Genomic DNA, 22,783 nt, shown 5'->3' with positions numbered 1-22,783 from the left:
AACCCTCAAGGAGAACCGTGGGTCTAAACTTCCTGGAATGACTGCATTCCGTGCTAGCATGCTGTGCACAGAGCTCCCTGGCAACTCCTCCTGAGAGGGGTAAGATGATCCAGAAAGGGTTTGACCGATTCTAGTCCCCAGTCCAAAGTACTTTCAAATACTTTCCAACCCCAACCGTCCTTTACCATCCCCAACGCAGGAGAGTTTGGCCAATGTGGAATCTACCATAAGAATCAGTTCCCCAGAAAACGCATCCTTAGTATCAACATGGCCACAACACACGACCAGAAGGAAGAAAACAGGAACTTAGGGTCAGTTCCTTCACAGCTATGACGCCACCACAGAAAATCTCCATTCTCGTCTTATTCCAGTTTTCCAAGTTATTAGAATCTCCTAATAACAAGAGATTCTCCCCGTTTCTCACCAACTGCTGCCCAAGCAGAGGGGAGGCAAAGAACTTTGAGAAATAATAGAGGTCAAGAGACCCTTTGATGGATACCATGAAAAGAATTCAGTGCTATGTCTCAACATTGGTTTGAATGCTGTTGCTGTTTTCTAGTAGATTTTATTTTACAGGGCAGTTTAAGGTTCACAGCAAAATTAGACGGAAAGTACAGAGTTTCCAGGTACCCCTTACTCCATACTCACAGCCTCCCCAACATCCCCACCAGAGTGGTCCATTTGTTCCCTTCAATGAACCTATATCCACCCATCATTATCACCCAAAGTCCATAGTTTCCATCAGGGTTTACACTTGGAGCTGTGTATTTTATGGGTTAAGACAAGTATATAATATGTACTCACCATGATAGTCTCACAGAGCAGTTCTGCCACCTAAAAGTCCCCTCATTTACCCTTCCCTTCTCTCCAGCCTCCAGCTGCCATATTTGGGGTTCTTGTGTGTGTTTTCTTGTTTGATTGCTTCGCGCTAAGTAATATTCCACTGTCTGGAAGTTCATTTCTCCACTCAACAACAAAAAGACCGCTTAGATGCTTCTGAGTTTTAGCAATTATGGAGAAAGCTGCTATAAGCATCCATGTGCGAGGGCTGTGTGTGTGGCACTTTGTATTGTATTATATTTTAACAATAGCTTAGAGAGGGCAGCGTCTGTGGCTCAGTGGGTAGGGCGCCAGCCCCATATACCAAGGGTGGCGGGTTCGAACCCGGACCCAGCCAAACTGCAACAAAAAATAGCTGGGCGTTGTGGTAGGTACCTGTAGTTCCAGCTACTCAGGAGGCTGAGGCAAGAGAATCACCTAAGCCCAGGAGTTGTAGGTTTCTGTGACACTATGGCACTCTACCAAGGGCGATAAAGTGGGACTCTATCTCAAAAAACAAACACACAAAAAACCAATAGCTTAGAGAACAAAAACACACACAAAAAGAAAAATGTAAAGAATGACCTTAGCAAGTTAAAGGCAAAAATAGGCTTCATACTCTCTAGAAAAGTTCCTCTTTCTAAGAACACTTTTAAGAAATTAAATTTGACTAAGAAGTCTGGTGATAGTTTTATATACAAATAAATCCATTTCTAACACTACGGGGTTTTTTGCCGAGCACTTCAGATGAAGGTATAAATTCTGAATGGTAAAATGTGATTTGAACTTTTTTTTTTTAATCTCTACTGAATAAAATCTGTCTGTGGGATTTTGCTGCCCATTCCATTACACTTAGCCTACTTTCTGAACTGGTACCACCAGCCCTTGCATTTCATGAGGGAACCACCACAGCTGCCTGTATGTAGCAGGTGCCCAAAAAAATTGCTGAGTAATAAATCCATTTCAAACATTCAACCAAGCAGGTGACAAATACTAATGACAAATGTTAAAACACAGATGCATATGAATCTCCGGACACAGGTATAGAAATGAGTTAGCAAAGGAAGCATCCATTCTACTAAGGGCATCTCAAAATCCACATGCTAATGACTAAATAAAAGTCACAAAAAGTAGTCAGATATGTCATCCCTTAGACGAGGGGAGCTCACCACCTCAGAACATAGAGTGCTCTGAGGACCACCACCCACCCCCAGCAACTCTCGAGAAACAAGAAGAAGGAGGATGTCTACAAGCAAAATGTGTTTTAAGAAATGATACACTGAAAGAAACCATTCCTTGGGCCTGGGAATTCCCAGCTATGCCAGACCAGCTTTACAAGCCAAATCAAGGGTGGCGCCTGTGGCTCAAAGGAGTAGGGCACCGGCCCCACGTGCTGGAGGTGGTGGGTTCAAACCCAGCCCCAGCCAAAAACTGGAAAAAAAAAAAAAGAATCAAAAGACATTTGACTAGGCCTTCCATTTGATGAGACTACTTTCCTACCCAAGGCTGACATTGTGCAGATATTCCCATATTCTGAGTGGTCCTGAGCTTGGGTGAATCAGAGGCCTTGTAGAGAAGCAGACAAGAGTCACTGAATGAGGAGACCACGGGCAGCATTTTGATCTGATTTGAAATTATGTCATAGAAATGAAAATCAGACAATCTGCATTTAAATGCCAACTTGTCATGCTCAGTATTGAACACCCCAATCTGCTTTGTACTCTCTTTTACCCACGAAGTCCCAGTGAAAAGGTAATCTGTGTATAATGGATCCAATTACGGAGAAAAAGCAAGAACACCCTCCTGTGTTCCCGTCACCCAGCTAGCACCAAAATGGCATATTTTCCCATTCTTTTTAATTTCTCTGCTGCTGAAAATTACTTCCAGATCCTATCTTTCCTTTAGTTTCCATTTCATCCTACACAGAAAACCCTTCATCCTGGAGCAAGAAGGAATGAAAGAAAAGAAAACATATCCAGAAGATAACATGGTATTTTGAATGTAATACCAAAAATATAAAATCCAGCCAAAGCAACTGGGTCTGAAACAAATAAAGAATGCAGTTCTACCAAGCCACAAGCTGAGTCTCAATATATAATACCCATATTACAGGCTTTGCCTACTCTATATGGAGAAACTCCTGTACATCACAAGATCTCTGGAAAGGTAACCCTCAGCCCCCAGCAACTGGCTTGACTAAGATCAAAGAGTTAGGAGAGTCCAGGACTTGAACCTGGGTCTCCCCACTGCTGGCCAGCGCATGTGTTATCTCTCTCCCTGTCTCTGGCCTCTCACTCTCAAAGCATTAAATACTGACTGGCAAATGATGACAATCATTTTGTTTTAACACAAAGACTGACCTTACCATAAATATTGTCACTTCATTAAAGAGGAAAAAAAGATTTTTTTCACTAAAAGAGAAAAAACACTCTACCCTGAGTAAGAACAATTTCTAGCAATATCAAAACAGACATGGAACCACTCAGAGAAAATGCTCAAAACACCACAGGGAATGGGTAATAAAACTCCCACACTCAGATTCACGCTATTTATATGATAATTAAAATCACCCTCCAATGACCTAAAAAACCCAGGGTCTGTTGGTGAGATCTTTTCATGACTAGAGGGCCCATCAGGCATCTGTACAAACTGGATTCCACTAACACTGAGAGTCTACATAGGTTGTTTGCCCCTGACTCTTAAGAAAAATCAAAAACTGTAGATGCGCTGACTATTCTACCAATACAGGAAAATCACAACGACAGAGGCCAGGGGCTCCTTGGCTGCCCAGGTGGCCTGGGGACGAGGGTGGGAGCAGCCAGGATGTTTCCTGAGACCTGTGGGGCCCAGCTGGGTCACCTTTTCACAGTCCCTTCAGCTGCACAACTGCAATGGTGATAATTCACTGAATTACTGTCAAGATGAAATGTATTCATACACAGTAGGCATTTAAAACTGTGCCAGGCTGAGAGAAAGCTCTCCATAGCCAGTAGAAATCAGGAATACTGAAGTTAATAACTTTCCCATCACAGTTCAATGGCTAATGTCCCAACTCTTCACATTTGTCAGATTTCTAGCTGATAACCTCCTTTGATATGAATTCTCAATGGTATATCTTTTCTTCCCCTCTACACCAAAGTTTCTTGAGGAAGGTAACCTTCCATCACCTCCAAAATAATAGCCATAGCTACCCAATCAATGATTTGTGGAAAAATTTAAAAATGAGCTAACCACACCTCTGCCCCCAAGAATTTAATATGTAGCATAGTAAGTAACCACAGTAGAACCTCTGTAAGTTGACCACCCAAGAAACTATAATAAGCTGGCCAACATAAGGAAGTAGGCCACTGTACTGATATGTACATGTGATGCATGTCCAGTCTATGAAAATGAGGTCAACTTAAGGAGGTGGTCAGTGTAGGGAGGTGGTCAGCTAAGGAGGTTCTACTGTAGACATCACTCTTATTAACTTGAATACATGATCTTAATTTGGCTTGTTGGGATTTCTGTAAATACACTAGAAAAATTAATAGCAACAGTTACTACCCAGAGGCCAGAACTGGAAAAGCTTTCAATTAACCTGTGGCTTTGGGATTTTCCACTTTGGGTGAACACGCTTGGTCTGCTTGGAGGCTACAGCAGCTCCCTCCAGTGTTCCCTCCTAAAGCTAAAACCACGAAAAACCCATTTGATTTTCACATACTGTCAACTCTCGTTTTCTTCTTTCAAGAGAGATTCTGCTGCCTCCCGCCCTCCCTCTCTGGGTGCTTTTCCTCATTATCTTACTTCCTTTTTTCCATCAAAGCCTTCAACCCTCATTATACAGATTGATGCTGTTTGCCCAGCAAAGAAGCCCACTGATAAGGGCATCTCACTGCTCTGTCTCGAAGCTTGGGGGATTCCAGGAGCCTCCACCTGAGCCTCCAGCAAAGCTAACCAAGTCCTCTGGAAAGGATGTTTTTTTCCTAGCTCTGAAAGTAATTATCTACACCCCATCGCTGCCTTCACCGGCCCCCACACGGCTCATTCATTCCCACAAGCAAACCAAACTCTGCTGAGCATCAGTTAGGAGCAAAGAGAAAGGGCTGTGTTTTGAGCAGACTGGCTTCTTCCCAAGCTAAACACACTTATGTAAATCTGACTCCATTACCGCCCCAGCCTGCACACGCACAGGGCGCCCAGCTTTTCCGGAGGTGAGCCTGTGTTTACCCACTGTCAAGGGGGTATTTCCCAGTCAGCCTCTCTTCCTCCCATGGAGACTGGCTGCAACCAGCCTACCCCCAACCCAGGCAACCAAATGTGACATCAAAGGAGCCCTGGAGTGGCCATCTGTCCCTGCCATGCCGATGTTTACGCAACATGGGCAGGAGAGGGACAAGCCAGGGGAAGGCTCCAGGGTGTCCTGGTGCAGCAGACCCAAGACACCAACCTCCCAGGCTGTATGTGCCACAGACAGGACAGTTACAGAAAGTCCTCGGTCTAGCCAGATAGGCTCCTCCTTTTTAAAGAGAAGGATAAAACCATTTAAGGTTCCAGAGGGTGTTCAAAGAACCAGACAGACACATTTCACCTGTGGACCAGCATCTAAAAATAAAGCAGGATATTTAAATTTGCAGTTGCATCAATATTACCCACCCACCCCCAAAAGTCACACCTAAGCACGGTATCTCAGGCAGTAATAATGACTTTAACAAATCCACGGCCAGTGAAATGCTGGCCGTGAATTGGCTAGCATAGAAGAGGTATAGATGGGAAATGAACCCAAGAGCCTCCAAGTTCTAGAGTTAACATGACCACTAGACATCATCAACCTGTGTTTATATCCAGAACCGGAGACCAAGATGCATAGGAATGGGCAGGGGTTTAAAGTCTGATGAAACACAGTTCCAATCCAGGGCCATTATCACAGTGGTATAATTTTAGCCAAGACACTTGGGTGCCATCATCTGGCCTTGGAGATGAGAATCTGCACATGCCAGAGGGACTAGAGCCTCAATCATGTGCTCCATCAGAGAGCACTTAGCAGAATGTCAAGCACACAGTAGGCGCCAGTGTATGCATCTACCCTTTCAGCCTACCCTTCTTTCAACTATCTTACAATGGGAGAAAAACTCCAGAGGCAAATCATGTCCAAGTTGGCAAAAGTGGAAAGAGAGACTCCAAGGGACCACGTGGCCAGCCATCAGCTAAAACCCAACACACGAACTCTGCTGAAGGAGGTCTTTGTCATCTTTCCAATGCGGGGGAAGATGTTCCACATGGTTCACCTGCCATTTGCATGAAGTCTGTGAAACTATGTCCTAACTACTGGAGGAGAATCCACATTATTCATCACATAAATTTGCTTGAACTCCCTTGGGGGAAGATGGGCTAACCACTGCACTCGAAGCCAAGAGATGATACATCCATTCTATGATTCAACCTGAACAGCTGCAGTGTGAAAATGCACACACAGGCTCACACAAGAAAAGGAGCTGAAATTTTTTAGATTTATAACCCCCTTCTTATTATTGTTATTATTTTATGTGTGTGTTTTGATCTTTAATCTCATTAGTTCCCTTCACTCACAGAACCCGGAAACAACCTTGACATTTCTTTGGACAGCTCCAAGCAGGTTTTAATTAAGCCCAAAAGAATCCCAAAACACTCGCTATGTGCAGGGCACAACCACAGCTCTCAAGGACTTATAATCCCATGGCGAGAGAGCAGCTTTGAAGGGCAACACCAAGAATGAACACTGGTTCTGAGATGACAGTGGGCTGGGATAGACCAGGATGGCAGCTAGAAGCAGGTGGACCGAGTGGATGCCAAAGAAGAGGTAAAGTCAGAATCAGCAGAGAGCCGGTAGAAGGCCATTCTGCAGAAACCCAGCAAGGACACGTGCCCTGAGACAGGACTCAAGAAGGTGATTCTGTCAGGCTTTCCAGCCCCTTCCTTGTTTGGGCAACCTTTTCTTGACTTTTCCCGGGCGTTCCTTCCGTTCCTTCTTGAGGCAACCGGAAAGGAGGCCCCCCAGCAGCCTGCTTTGCGGGGACACGTGGGGGAAACCAGTTGGGAGGACAGACTCGGGGGCCAGGCTGCCTAGGCTCAAACTGTAGCTCCCCATTTTCCAATGCTGTTACTTTGAACAAGTTACTTAAGCCAGAGATGAGACATGGTGTTTGAATATTGTATTGAGAAGTGCCTCAAGGGAAAAGCCCTTGGAAAGTAGGCAAGGGAGGCCTCAAAGAGAAAGAAAGCACAGGGAGCTCTGTACCCCAGCCAGACAGGACAGGGGAGACCTCAGAGGTGGCCCAGACTATGTGCAAGGTCCAGGGTCAGCCATTGTTAAAGATGCCCTGGGGGGTGGGGTGGAGGTGGTACAGGGATTCCCAGGGGACGTGGCGAAAGGGCACACAATGTCTAAAGGCTGCTCTCCAAGAAAGAGAGGCTGGCACGAAAGCACCCAGGGGGACAGAGCTTGCTAGAAAGGGAACGAGGACCCAAAGAGACAGGGCCGAGACACTGACAGCCGGTGCTCTGAGGGGTTACCTGCTGTTGTTTTTGCTTATTTCTATTATTATTTTTACCCCTGAAAAAAGGCAAGTAACCCCATTATGGTAACACAATGGTGCACACTCACAGGAGGGCGTGGCTGAGCCTGGTCTAGATTCAGATGAGCAGAGCAACAGGTAAGACTGGAGGAACAGGTTGCAGTAAGACCCGCAAAGCAGGACTCAGAATGCTGGGTGAGAAACTCTGAACATTGCAGGAATCACGCCTCAATGAAGCATCTGTGATTCTGGCTCTCCTATCAGTCTGTGAGTCTCCCATTTTGTTCCAATTCTGGACCAACCAACATATTCGCAAAACCTGGTAAAATGTTAAGTAACACTTTATGATGTCACCTACTAATAGGTGTGTGTGGGTGCAGCCCAGGAGGAAGGCAAAGTTAGAACAGCAACATGGTACAACTGGAGAGCCCCTGTGGTCGAATCATCCTCCCCCTAAGAAGTCAACAGGGACTGCTCAGACAGATGTCACTGTTCCTGCTTGGCAGATGGGAAACTGAAATAGGCACAGCCCTTTCTGCTGTAACTCTCTAGAAGAGCTCGGTGGTGCCACATACAGAAAGGGGGAGGGGCCCCTAGGAAGAGGGGCCTTCCCAGGGAGTGTAAGCATTGCATAGTGACCACTTGACCCATTCCATGAAAGCCCCAAGTCTATCACACCAGAAAGATGCCCAGTTTTACCAGCATGGTGAGGCCCCTGTGAAATATTCCAGTTTAACCAAACCCACTTCTTCCCCTTTCTAGTATCAGGGGGGCAGTCAAAAGAGAAGTAAGGAAGATAGGGGTAGGAAGATTAGCCTCCGCAGTCTCCAAAACAATATAACCACGGGAACGACCCAACAAGAAGGGGAAACTTTCCCCGGACACTAATTCAAAGGCTCAGCTTGCAAGCGGGAGAGTCAGCAAACCTCAACAATCACAAATAACAACTAGTCATCGTTTGTCAGCCTTCTACAAATGCCACACTCACCCCTTCCAAAACAGAAGAGGCTTTGTCAAGATCTCCAAATGTGCCATCTGCAGGGCTGCTCACATCACAGGTGAGAGACGAGGATTCCGAGCATCACACCCCATGGGACCAAGCCTCGTCCTCCTCCTCCTCCCGAGTTTCCAGTCAAGAAAGGCGGGCCTCAGTTCACAGTGGTCCTACCTGTAAGAGTAGACAGGAGAAAGTAATGGGCTCGTGTTCACTTTTTATAGCTCTCTAAGAACTACACGAGCACCCTCAGAAACAAGAACGCAGTAAGGACCTCACAAATTGTAGACACTCGATACATTCGTATTTAGCATTGGTATTTTCATGGACAATTCTTATTTTAATAATCAAAAAAGCATTTATCAGAGGGGATTCTTATCCACCAAAGTCTTATAATCTGTGGGGACACTGGAGCCTCTCATTTCAAGGTTCTGGATGAGGCCCCACAATTCAGTCTAGGATGTCAAAAATCCACACTGAACCACTAAACACATAAAACTTTCCAAAAGTGATGATCGCTTCCCCCAAAGTTTTATCGGTGAAAGCCTTGCTAACACTTGGTTCCAAGCACCACCATAAAAAATAAACTGGAGAAATAGGTGGTGCAAAATATTTATGAAAACTAAGCCTTGTTGTTTTTCTCATAAAACTAAGCCTTGTCTATTCTCATAAAACTAAGCCTTGTCTATTCTCATAAAACTATCAGCAAACGGCAGCGCCAGGTCGCAGGGGACAGGCCAGACCAGGTGCAGTTAGTCAATTTGTCTTCTTTGAAAATAACTCCATGCTTGAAGCCAACTCACTATGCAACTGAAACTAAGCCCCCTCCTTGGGCAAAGCAGTGTATGAGGTTAGCACAGACAGCACAGGAAAGCAAACCACACCTTTCCCAGCTCTCAATCCCTTCCTGATCCCAGTTCAGCCCCCTGCAACACCAGATGCATAAATACACTCCATCTGATCATGCCATATATTCTCCAGGCCCTTTTCAATTGAGAAAGAACAAATAAGACAGGGTTGGGCAACTTCAATAATGTTATATTCCACTGTAGAAGAATATTAACCCGTCGACCTCTTCCATTCTATGTCTTCATTTTCCCTTTTTGGTTGCAATGTCAACCACAACACTAAACAATCCATACAGCCCCCAAAGGACTTAGGAACTCTAAGATCTAGGAATGTTTATTCTCAGGAAAATGCAACAGCAATACAAAACTCTTATTAATCACTGGCACCATCGATCTCCAAGTTAAATTCTTTATGTTTTGAGAGACAGGCATCTCACTATATTACCCAGGCTGGTCTTCAACTCCTGAGCTCCAGAGATATGCTCTCGCCTCACCCTCCCAAGTAGCTGTGACTACAGCTGTGCCATACATAGTGCCTGAATTCCAAGTTAAATCCTCGAGTAACTAAATTTAACAAACTTTGCCTTCATAGAAGCAACCCACTAACTTACATCCCAGTCGCTGCCAAATTTTGAGCTTTGTACTCATTTCATTTCCACACTAAAGGTAGCCAAAAAAGAAAAAGAAAAAAATAGCAGAGCAGGGAAATCCTCAAGGAGACGAGATAAACTGAAAAAAAAAAAAAAGAAAAATTCCTAGGAAGGTAAGATAAAAATTGGAGAGAAGAAACACACAGCTGGTTTGCCACCAACAACTAGGATAATAAGGTGAAAACAATAAAAATCTAAAAACATAAAGACCCTGGTAACACTACTTGCCCATAATGAAGAGAAAGCAAATGGGGGAAGTAGTTTTTATCTTATTCTCTTGCAACAGCTTCTCCTTTTTTGGAAGGAACGCTCTGAGAGAGGTGGGGGCAGAGAACAATCAATGCACTACAATCAGTACTAGGTGACAATATATTAAGTGCCCACTTGGTCCCAAACCAGTGACAGAAACTTTACATGGCTATTCATATTGAAATCTCATTTTTCACTGCAATCTCACAACGTTCCCACAGGCAGTTTTCTGATAGCTGTGGAAATACAAGTTCAGAGAGGTTAGGCAATTTCTCTGAGGACACACAGCTAACAGAGGCAGACCAGGAATTCAAAGACAAGTCTTTCCCACTCCAGGAGTCTTGCTCCTACACTGTCACATCACTCCAAGTGTCTTGTTCTTACATTGTCACATACTCAGAACTTGTTCTGAAAAAACTTTAAAATGTTCAGGCTCATGCATTAAATATGAACCAAACTAAAGCATTCTTTCCTAGTCATTATAGCAAATTTGTTCTGCTCTGGTACAAGGTAAATCTGTATTGTCAAGTGGGTTGAAAGTACCTACAATTCACATTAAATTACCAGTAAGTCTCATACAAATTCTAGTTAGATGTTTCTAAAACAATTCCACAAAGCGTGCCTCAATGAACACAGAAAACCCACCTTGGAATAATTTGGTCCAATATGTACGAAGGTATGTTTTAATAAAAATGAAAACACATAATGTCAGAGACACAAAGATAAATACACAATGGTTTCCTCCTTGCAGCCAAGGGACTCAGTTGCTTATTTTCAAAGGCCATCTTAAAACCTTTTTTGATAGTCTCACTCAGCAGAATTACAAAAAGACACAAAAACTCAAGAAAGGAAGTGGCCTTTGTGCTTCAGTTAAAAACACAAACAGAAAACAACACTGATTCTTCCAAAAGACTGATAAAATTGATAATACATTAGCAAGACTGATCAAAAAAAGGTGCAAATAATTAATGCCACAAATGAAAAAGGAAACATTTCTATAGATGCTGCCAGCTTTAAAAATATGAGAATATCATCGCAAATTTATACAAGTACTTTTCAAATTTTACATAAAATGGAGAAATTCTTGTAAAAATTAGTTATTAAAACAAAATAAATTTTTTTTGAGACAGAGTCTCATTATGTCGCCCTCAATAGAGTGCCATGACATCACAGCTCATGGCAACCTCAAATCTTGGGCTTAAGGAATTCTCTTGCCTCAGCCTCCCAGTTCCAAGCTGGAACTACAGGCGCCCACCACAACACCCGGCTATTTTTTTGTTCTAGTGGTCCTTGTTGTTTAGCTTGCCTGGGCCAGATTCAAACCCTCCAGTCTGGTGTATGTGGCTGGCACCCTAACCACCGAGCTATAGGCACCACCTAAAACGAAATAATTTTAATGGCCCAGTATCTATTAAAGAAATCAAATCTACACTTATAAAAAAGAAAATATAAGCATCCTTGCACAACAATGCCCACTAGTAGTCCCAGCTACACAGGGGATTGAGACAGGAGAATCGCTGAGCCCAGGAGTTTGAGTCTAGCCTGGGTAACACAGTAAGACTGTGTCTCTAAAATAAATGAATAAATAAATAAATAAATAAAATTTTAAAATATAAAGAGAGCCAAAATAGGTTATTGATTGGGATAGGTGGAGAGACCATATGGAAAAAAATAATGCTATTGAAATGGTCACTTTCTCTCACACCCACATGATCATACAGTAGCATTAACCCTAATGTCAGACGTTAGCATGATGATAACTTCTAACCGTCCCAAGTGACGATGTCTTAAAACCTTTATGAATAATGTATTCCCCTTTGTCCAGCTAAAGATTATTGTTCCGTAAAATTCCATCTGTTAGTCAGTTTCACCAGCCTCATCACAAGGTCCGACTTGGTTGCCTCTGTTGAATGAGTTGCAGAAAGTTCCATCGGGTGAGGGAATAGGTCACAGACCTCACATCAGCATCAAGGTTACATCTACTTGCTGGGTCCATTCTTGAGCCCAAAAGGAGTTAGAAAGCAGGGCCCCAGCAGGTGACAGCCCCGAATCATACAACCTCTTTTTCCTTCCCGGGACACGTCTAGTTTGGTTTAAGAGTAATTTCCTTTACATCTATATCTTTAACTTCAAGGAAGCTGGAAAGTCTAAGCAAGCTAAGTAGTCTGTGGCCACAGCAACCTGTCCCCTGACCCAAAGTTCAAGTATGCTGAGAAAGTCAGGCTATCTCAAGTATTAGAAAAATGATAAAATCATCTACTAAGCATCCTCCTAACTGTACCTACCCCAGAACCAGGAGAAACACTTGTAAAATGAATACAGTAGAACCTCCATAGTTGACCACCTCCCTGCAGTGACCACCCCAGTTGGCCTAATTTTCATAGACCAGATGTGCTCCACACCTAGTTCCTTATGTTGACCACCTTGTATGTTGAACAATTTGTTACGGTCCCTTAGATGGTCAACTTATAGAGATTCTACTTACCATATTAGGTTTCTGAAACCACCCATTTCTTCAACATCTTTTCTTGCCCCAAAGTAAATCAATTCTATAAAACCATACATGGGCCAGGTATGGTGACTCATACCTGTAATCCTAGCACTCTGGGAGGCCAAGATGGGAGGATCACTTGAGTCCAGAATTCAAGACCAGCCTGGGCAACCTAGCAAGACCCTGCTGCTACAGGAAATAGAAAAATTAGCCAGGGTGGGGAAGTGCCTGTAGTGCCAGCTACTCAGGAGGCTCAGGCAGGAGAGTCATTTGAGCCCACGAGTTTGAGGTTGCAGTGAGCTTTGATGACACCATGTCACTCTCTACTTGAGGCCACAAGTGTGACTCAGTTTCAAAATATATTATATGAAGGATTATTTTATCAGAAAAAAGAAAGTAAAGAAAACCACTCCGACAGCTGCTGCATTACTACTGTTGATCAGACATGAAATAAGTAAAACTGGTGAAGAGTTAACCCAAAAGCCTCCATGTAACCTCTATATAGTGAACAAAACCACACATGCCAAGGGAAAGCCCACCCACCATCTCCAGGATTGAAGTAAAATCTAAAGCAGGTACTTGAGAAACTCTGAGCCAAGTTTATCCTTGCCGGGGACATATCAAGGGTCACTTGCAATGAACCCAACCCTCCGGCCACCCCCCCACCCGCTCAGGCAATCAATCTCAAGATAAATCAGCTGTCACAGAAAAACTGACATTTCAAAAATACATATTCCGGATAAACAACACCTCCACAGCCAGGAACCCAGAGACAAACTAATTTGATCAGACACAAAATAAATGAGAAGCCAGAGACTTCGATGCCGCACCCCAGAACTCCCATCCGGGTGCCCACCCGGGTGCCTGTCGGGCTCCACAGTTCCTGAATATTCCTTCGGAACTTTTTCTCACTTGAATCTCAAGCTTTTCATGGGGTTCATTTCCAACGACAAAGACCTGTAATTAACCAGCACGCAGCGGGACAGCCCTGGGGAGGACGCATCTTTGGTAGGTGACACCATCCCACAACTCCTGCCCAAACCCGTATCCCGAATGACAGCCCTCGGTTACAGAAGGCAAAGGGGAAAGACAAGTCCAAACCCCTTGACCCTGAAGCCAGAACCGACATCGCCCGGGTCCCGGCAGCTCGGCCGGCAACGCGCCCTGGGCGCAGCGCGGAGGCTCCGGGGCGCTCGGCTTTCCCCGCCCCAGCCGCCAGCCCGGGGCTCTCACCTATCCCGGTCCAGAGCCACACTGGCTGCTTCCCCTGCCCACCCGACACAAAGAGATTCTCCAGCTTTAAAATTAGAGCTCACCCAGCTCAGCGAGGCGCGCACGTTGCTCCCGCCTGGCTTCACATCTCTCAAACTTCCAGTAACACAAATGAGGAAGCGGCCGCCTTCCCCGGCTGCTGGCAGAGGCAGTGGGTGTAACTTGTGAAGTTTCGCGTCTGATGAATCTGGTCATTCGGGTGTGTTGGAGAGGGTTTGTCGCTCCTCCCTTCCCCCTCCCACCATCACCTCCCTTCTCTCCGCCTCCTTCTCCAATTTAATTCTCCCCTGTGGCATTCGCAAGGGAGAGCTCAGACCGGCTGTCACTCAAGAGTCCCAGCACCCGGCCCACCACATCCTTAGGGGAAATTTATTGCCAACAGCTCTTAACCGCTTTACAGATGAACCTGGTCGCGCCGCACCGAGGCTTACTGCCTGTCAAACTCTTCAGGACAGTACATGGCAGTGCCTCTTACAGGCTTTAGGAGACCAGAAAGGTTACATAACCGCCCGCCCTCAGACCCCTTTGCGGGCAGGAATGTGAGTGGTGCGAAGTGTAGACCTAGCCCCCAACCATCTGGTTAAGAGTGGAGGGCAGAAAAACAAAACCAAACTTTCCACTGGTTATCTTTTGTTTCGTCCTTTTTTGTTCTTTTTTCAGTCCCTATTCTTCCACTTGCAAAGCTGTCTCTTCTCTAATACGTATTACAAAGTATTTCAGATATACAAATACATATTTGAAAAGAATATAATGAATACGCAAATGCCCACCATACAGCATAAAAAGGTGAAAGTACCAGCACAGTTGAAGCTATCTACGAACACTTTCCTTGCTGAAACACATCCCCCACCTCTCCCCTTAGAAAGAACACCGCCATACATTTGCTTTTACATGAGCAATTTTTATATCACCATTTCCAAAAACTGTTAAGGAAAACGCTAACTTAAAAGTTCACCAGAAAGCGATCCAGGGAGTATGCCTCCATGGGGCTTGACCTTGGTTCCCAAATGCAGTTTCATTATATAAAACTTGAAATGAAGCCTCAGGTGGCTGGTAAAGAGAACAACAGAAATCACAGTGTAAGAGAACAGCAAATCTGGAGTGACAAGTGAGAAGCTCTGTCTGGAGGGGTTGAGGCCTTCATGGATGAAATTGATAGATTAATAGAGCATTATCATTTTATAAGGTTAATAGCTGTGCCCAAAGCTGAGGATACTGACCCACACTGCAAGGGGCTTTCCTCAAAGACACAAGCTACAAAAATAGAAAGGCAACATTCATTAACGAAGTCATAATGACTCAAATGGCAGCCGGAGTTACAGGCTGGGAGCGGTAGTCCAAAAGGGGGAACTTTCAGGACAATAATAAGAATCAATGTGGGGGAAACCATGATACATTCTGATTTGACTAGCGTGTGTGTGTGTGTGTGTGTGTGTGTGTGAAGAAAGAGATGCCTAGTTCATCTTTATATTCTCAGTAACTCACACAGAGGCTGCCATAAACAGAAAGTTGTGACTATTGATAAATGAATAAAACAAATAAAATAGTCCCCATGAACACTCCTGAAGGAACAGAATGAAGGAAAAGAGATAGGAATGCTTACAAAGAGCAGCGGTCCTTAACTGGAGGTGATGTTGCCCCGGGGAACATTCAGCAATACCTGGGGGTATTTTTGGTTGTCACAACCTGGATAGTGGGGAGGGCAGGGGTTGCTATTGGCATCCAGTGGATAAAGTCCTGGAAAACTGCTAAACATCCTGCAATGCATGAGACAGCCCCGGCAACAAAGAATTACCCAGCCCGAAATGCCATTAGTGTAGCTAACGAGAATCCCTGAGATAGAGGTTTCACTGTCAACTGCCATTTAAATCATTTATTCCACATAGCAAAAACAACAGTCTAAAGACACACTCTAGAGACTTTAAAAATATAGGATAACACTTCTTTTCTACTGTGCAGAACTTAATGGCTGAAAACTACCTGTGTGGGCTGAGAAAAACGTGGACACTGAGATCAAGGAAAGCATTACATGGTTCGGGGCACAGCCTCAGTGTCTCTGCACTCACTAAGCTAATGACTTCTGCTGATTTGGATGAAAATGGTTATAAGATCAGCAGGAGGAAGATGATGTAAAGCCAGGGGATGGGCTTTAGAATTGGAGATAGACCTGGGATGCCCTGAGAAATGGGACCGATACAGAGACAAAGCGTACTGAGGTCCATCCATCATTTCTCCATTGACAGTCGTAAGTCTTTGCTAGGACTCCACTTTGAACAGGAAGGACACATCATCTCATTACAGCTTAGGAACAAGAACATTAGAAATCCCGTGCCAGAGGAAGGAAGGAAGCAGCGTGAAGCTGGGCCACTCAGTGGTGGCCCTCCACAGGGAAAACATCTCGTCTATAGATTTTCTGGCCTCATGATTATCCAAAAAGCTTTTCTTTTAATTCTGGGAGGCCATATGCCTTTTCAGATATTATTTAATGTGTGCTTGGAAGGGGAGAAGTTTTCTTGTTCTTGTGGCTCAGAACAAGAAACTCTCTTCAGTGTTTCTCAAAAGAGGGGCAGAGGACAGTGGGTTCATTCATCTTGGATCCCCTTGAAGCCAAATATATAGTACTCACATGATACCTGCACACTGGATTAACCTAAATAGTCCCCACCGCCATCTCTATCGCTTAAGCCTGAAAATAAAGAGACCCCTATAAGATGCCTCTGGAGGATTCCCCAGGCCATCTTGGGTTGAAGAGTCAGAGCAACATGTGAGCAGGTAACATATAAAACAAACCTGCTGGCTCCAAGGCGATCTGAACCGAAGAGTCGACCTAATGCAGGTGAAAACCCGACACCATAGAACCAGAACAGCCCAGGCGCTGGCCTCAGGGCACACAGACGAGCAGTTCTTCTGCACTAAAGCATTTACTTCTACAGCAGAAAGGCTGTGGTCCTCCCGCCAGAAAATGCCAAGCCGTGGGCTCCCTCCACACAGTGCAAGACAAATGCACATTAAGGACTCGCCCTATCCCTCTTAAGGTAAAAGCTTAACTTGAGGTTTTGAAAGGCTCCAGTTTTGCTGGTAAAAAGTTATGTGAATGTAGGGGCGGGGGGGACATGAACACAGTTCTGAGCTCCATCAAATTAATGAACTTAAACTTGAACATGCAGCATTTCTGCTACAAAGAAATGCGACCAGTAGAGGGAGTACAGTTGACTTCTGTTATTAACAATGTCTCAAGACTGGGATAAACCTGGGGGTGATGCCAAATGATACAAGGTACAAAAATAATCACACATTACAGAGAATGAAAAGATATATGTGAAAATATTTAGAAAAACTATAAGCTGTGTCGCCCTTATAGGGCATTTGAACTGTTAACAGATAGTTACACAAGAGCTAGCTAAACAGACAGCAGAGGGCTATATAATAAATACACGCTGGGAAACAGTATTTGGTAAGTGGAGGAAAGTCTCAGAGGGTTAAACCTCTCTTTTCCTTTGTCAAGTAAATTCACACTCAGAAGCAAAAAAACTATCCAGAGTTTATATTCCCCAAAGATTTTAACGCAGATTTTAGCTTGCTGATTTATACATGAGATCTACAGAACTGACTTTTAGAATTCCTATTACATTGTGTTTTCAATGACACAAAATGCTTGTCTTAAGCCATTATCTTCTGGATTTCTGTTTATGCGTCTTCAGAACCAAATTGATCAGGATTCTATGTGGCTTCACCCAAAACATTATAGTCAGCTAAGCTGACAATGTCTGAGAATCTGATTCCAGTGCCCTGAGTGGGGTTTAACACCACCATGTCCAGCCTGCAGGGGGTGCTAAGAAGGCCTCCCAAGAAGTGCTTGCACCAACCTGCCCTCACCTGCAGGGCTGGAGCTTAGCGTTCCCCTCAAGTTAGGTGATACACAATAGGGGTGTTAAAACAGTTAAATTCTCTGAATCCAAATTAAAAACATGATTTCCTAGCATAATTGCAGTTCCAAATACAGATGCTGTTAATCCTACGGTGTCACTACGGAAATTCAGGAAAGTTTTTCATACCCTCATGTTGCGGTCGGCTACCTACTGATTGCCGAAATCAATTTTTTATATTTGAAACTGACTAAAGGTCTAAATGTGGATCCATCCCACCCACTCCCATGCTGGTGATCTGAGGAGCTGCTCAGGAATACTGATGTATTGAAAACTCTTGTTTCGACCTTAGATGAGGTCTTCTCTCTGAGAAACAAACACGGCTCGTCCTTTCAGGGGATATCTCGAAGCCCAGGTTTTCATTAAATTTGGCTTAAAGCAAGATCGCTTTATAGCTTCAAAGAAAACCTCATGCCAACCAAACTTAGGACTGTGTGGCAAATTCTTTCAAATCCTTAAGTTTCAGTTTCCTCAACTACTAAATAATAATGATCAACGTAATTTTCTCTGCCTTCCTAGCTTTATCTTCCAATTATATGTTTCCATGATTTTGAAATCCTCATTGCTTTCATTGCCCCAAATTGGATTTCCTCACAGAAGAACAACTGATCTAACACGTCAAAGTCAAGGGTGTCAGGACTTCTCGGTGGCCCAGGTTCACAAGTAGAAAGGGAAAGGGAGGTAACAAAGAAGGCAGAGGAAATGTCCATGAACCCTTTGCTCCCACTACCAATAAACCACATGGGGCCAGATGCTGTCTCGCCCCCCAATACAGGGAGGCTGCTGATTCCAAGGGCTCTGGGTGCCTTGCCCAAGAGCATGTGGCTTGTGGGGGGTAAAAATATCTAAATTTCTTTTTGTGTGAGATATTTCAGGTACCTAACTGCTCAGCAGCAATAAACAAAAATAATTCTCATTGGTACTAAAAATACAATAGTCCTAAATAACTAATATAAGAAGATAAGAGGTCAAGTTCTAATTTCAGCCCTGCCTTCTCTTCAAAGAAGGCCAGAACAGCCTTAAAATCCCCAGTATAACCTTTCAAAAAAACTGTAGGGAATGCCAGGGAATGTCCTCCTGGGGAGGCTTCATTTGGTCCTAGGAAAAGCAAGGACATGAAATGAGAAGTCTTCATTCAAGTCCAGACGCCACCAACAACGTAGAGCAGGCCACTTCCTCTCCCCTCCAGTAAAATGGGGAGTTGAAGTAGAGGCCTACTGGCAGTGGCCTGCGTGGGTTAATGAGCTCTGTACTGGGCACATGTCCAGCGCTGTCTCTAAGTGGGCAAAGGGGCACTCAATACGTCAAGACAATTTTCAATCAGGAAATAAGCCAAGCCTGTATCTTAAACTATCTTCGTTTGTACTGTTTTCAGTGTTTGCATGTAATGTGTGCTGTTTTAGTGATTGGTGAGGTACAATTCAGGCACTTGTTATGTGCTGGCCAAGAGATTGGGGGCCCTTCACAGACCTGGGGGCCACAGAGAGACCTCTTGAGTCCTGAGTCCTCCCCAAAGGTCCTACTATGAGGCAGTGGCAGGCCACCCTCATAAAGGTGGACACAGTGAATCACAAAGGCCCCTGGCACGGACCAAGGTTAACCAATTTGACAATATCTGTTTCTGTTATTCCTGAATGGAATAGTTTTGAGCTTTATTTTATATTAAGATACAATGGTAACTGTTGTTTTACATTTTCTGGGGCAAAACATACTGGAGGGAGGTGAAGAATGAGGTGAACTTGGATGCTGGTCATGTGGTGAAATAAAAGGACCCGCCCAGAGATCTGTTTGTAACACCCGACACCTTACAGAGCAATTAAAATGAGGTGACTTGTGATGAATAGTGGTCAGAGGGAATGTGCTAGTGAGAATCCGTTTGTCCTGGTTCCCTTCCAAGAATGCATACGTTAGATTTTACTTTGGGAGCACTTGGTGCCATCTTCCCTATGTAAACAAAAACACAACATGCAAAGATTACCTTCAATCAGGAAATACAACAAGCCTGTATTTCTACATAGCAAATGACGCAACATAGGGGGATATGCGAAGGGTTACAGACCCACATAAGAGCAGAAAGTGGGCTTATCAATCACTCATTCACCTGAAGTCCAGAAAGAGTAAGGACTTGCTCAGGTTCACATAGCGAAACGGTGGCAGCCTAAAACCCAGATCAACAAGAATAAATTTATTGCATGTTCCAACACTCAACTATTACCTCCTTGACAAAAATATTTCCATAAAATGAACACTAAAAGTAGTATATGCATACATAATTGTGGGCCCCAACATAGTACAAAAGATGCACACAAATGAAAAACAATACAAACTGAACCCTTGGCTCAGTGCCTATAGTTCAGCATCTAGGGCTCCAGCCACATACAGCAGGGCTGGCAGGTTCAAACCCAGCCTGGGCCTGACAAACAACAATGACAGCTGCAACGAAAAAATAGTCGGGCATTGTGGCAGGCACCTGTGGTCTCAGCTATATGGGAGGCTGAGGCAAGAGAATCACTTAAGCCCAAGATTTTGAGGTTGCTGTGAGCTGTGATGCCAGAGCTCTCTACCTAGGGCAACATACTGAGACTCTCTCTCAAAAAAAAAAAAAAAAATTGAATCCATATAAAGCTAATAAGCAAACCATAATAAGTGACTGTGTAAGAAATTTCTTGGCTAAGCTTCAAGCAACCAAGAGACTCACAGATCTGAAAAGGACACACTCAAATGGAGATGGCTAAAGGCACAGCCAGCACCCTCCCAAACAAATTATAATGGCAGGCCTGGCAAGAAAGTGGCAGGGGTTGGGGGTGAGCATGGGGGGACATTCATATGTGCCAAAGGGCCATGACTGTAACCTGATCAAAGACAAGACTCCCTCAATTAGGAAAATTCCACTCCTGGAACTCCAAGAAATTAAAATGCATCTCTAGTAATGCTATAAAATACTACCATTTTTACCCATATGTGAACATATATTGTAGTGTTATTCACAACAGCCAAGAGGTGGAAATAACCCAGATGCCCATCATCAGTTGAATGGATAAAGAAAATGAGGTATATCCCTACAGTGGAATATTACTCAACCATCAAAAGGAATGCACTTCTGATCTCTGCTCCTGCACGAGTGAAATTTGAAAACAAGTGAAACAAGTCAGACACAAAAAGTCAAATATTATACAATTCCACTTAAATGAAAATGTTTTGAACATAGATAGGGCGGTGATGGTTGTACAAGATTGTAAATGTAATTAATGCTACTGAATTGTAGGCTTGAAAATGGTGAAAATGGAAAATTTTATGTTATATATGTTTTGCTACAACCTTCAAAAAATTAAAAAATACCATAATTTTCGATCTTTTGGCTCGGGTATGTGTAGCTTTTTAAACACATTGCTGCTTAAAACAAAAGTAATCAAAACATCAATCTAGAGGCCGGGAGTGGTGGTTCATACCTGTAATCCTAGTACTCTGGGAGGCTGAGGCAGGAGGATCACTGGAGCTCAGGAGTTTGATAACACTCTGAGCAAGAGCAAGAGCCCATCTGTACTAAAAAAGATAGAAAAATTAGCCAGGCATTGTGGCAGATGCCTGTAGTCCCAGCTACTCAGGAGGGTGAGGCAGGATTGCTTGACCCAGGAGTTGGAGGTTGCCGTGAGCTAGGCTGCCAACACGGCACTCTATAAATGATTGATAGATAGATAGATAGATAGACAGACAGACAGATAATAGATATGACATGATAAAATCTTAATGAACACACATTAACCAAGTCTTAAAATGAGCCTACTCTCCCTGTCACATCACTGTGATCTCATTACACTCCCAGAAGAGTGATTTTCTCTGATGGTAAGAGAAGAAACAGGATTGTCTCATCTATCAAATTAAATCCTTCACAATTATGAAGATGAAACAAGGCACGCCTCTGCCTGGCGCGCCGGGGTCACAGCTATACAGAACATTTCTGGTCTGCATTTGCCTCCACCAGCCCCTCCCAATCCCAAATTTCACGGCAGATCAAGAAACCAGAAAGGGTCCTATCCAAGTCCAGAACCATTAGGAGTGGGGGGAATGAATCCAACCCAAATTCCCAATTAAAAATATTACATGGCAGGGCAGTATCCATAGCTTAGTGGGTAGGGCACCAGCCACATACACCAAGGGTGGTGGGTTCAAACCCTGCCTGGGCCAGCTAAAACAACAATGACAACTGCAACAACAACAACAACAACAACAACAACAACAAAAAATAGCCAGGCATCGTGGTGGGTGCCTATAGTCCCAGCTACTTGGGAGGCTGAGGCAAAAGAATCACTTAAGCCCAGAGATTGCTGTGAGCTGTAATGCCATAGCACTCTATCAAGGGTGACATAGTGAGACTCTGTCTCAAAAAAAAAAAAAAAAAATTTAATGGCAGACATGTTAACAGGCCACACTCAGGTGTATACCCAAGCAGCTGTCACTTCAGAGGGGTTGAGACCGAGACTGCAGAGCCAGGCAGTCTGAGTGAGAATTCTGGATTGCCAGAGAATTCCTTTTCTAGTCTTAAACTCTGTAAAGCCTTGGTCCTTTATCTCTAAAATGGGAATGTAAGAGCAATTCCCTGATGAGGCTGCGGGAAGACAACTGTGATGACAGTGACACCGACATTTCCTGAGCACTTCCCCTATAAAAACCACGAGGCTGGGGGCTGCTTGTCCATTTTGGTATCTGGCATCATGACAACTCAACCAGGTTCTACTTACTTATTAGGGGACCAATATTATAGACAAAGAAACTGAGGCACAGAGAGGCTAAGTGAACTGCCCAAAGATACTCAACAAGGAGGAGCCAGGCCTAAAATTCTAATCTAGTCCCCGTGAAACTGGACCCCAGCTGTCCCCAACCTCACTACTGCACTTGGGCTACAGTCTTGTCACCATCGACTTCCCCATCCTCACACTCTATTTATCTGTTTTTGTCATCATTACCATCACCTTTTAGACCACAATCCTTGGGTTCTGAGTT

General features: G+C 44.1%; 1 protein-coding gene across 6 annotated transcripts in view; it reads right to left on the bottom strand.

The window, feature by feature from the left end:
- TIAM1 (T cell lymphoma invasion and metastasis 1) overlaps positions 1-22,783 on the bottom strand; it is a 368,684-nt gene that overhangs the window by 183,129 nt on the left and 162,772 nt on the right. For 3 of the 6 annotated variants that reach the window (XM_003797077.3, XM_023517432.1, XM_023517431.1), the window contains exons 1-2: positions 13,901-14,114; positions 8,341-8,520 (exon numbers count right to left, since the gene is read on the bottom strand). The gene's annotated coding sequence lies outside the window, so the exon portion shown is untranslated. Of the gene's footprint in view, positions 1-8,340; positions 8,521-13,900; positions 14,115-22,783 lie in introns of those variants that run through there. The other 3 variants (XM_023517428.1, XM_023517430.1, XM_023517429.1) reach the window with 1 other exon arrangement.

This window comes from Otolemur garnettii, unplaced genomic scaffold (assembly GCF_000181295.1).
Source record: "Otolemur garnettii isolate 467f Iridium unplaced genomic scaffold, OtoGar3 scaffold00111, whole genome shotgun sequence".
NCBI lineage: Eukaryota > Metazoa > Chordata > Mammalia > Primates > Galagidae > Otolemur > Otolemur garnettii.
The sequence above is the reverse complement of the archived record's forward strand: the minus strand, read 5'-3'. Positions and strand labels throughout refer to the sequence as shown.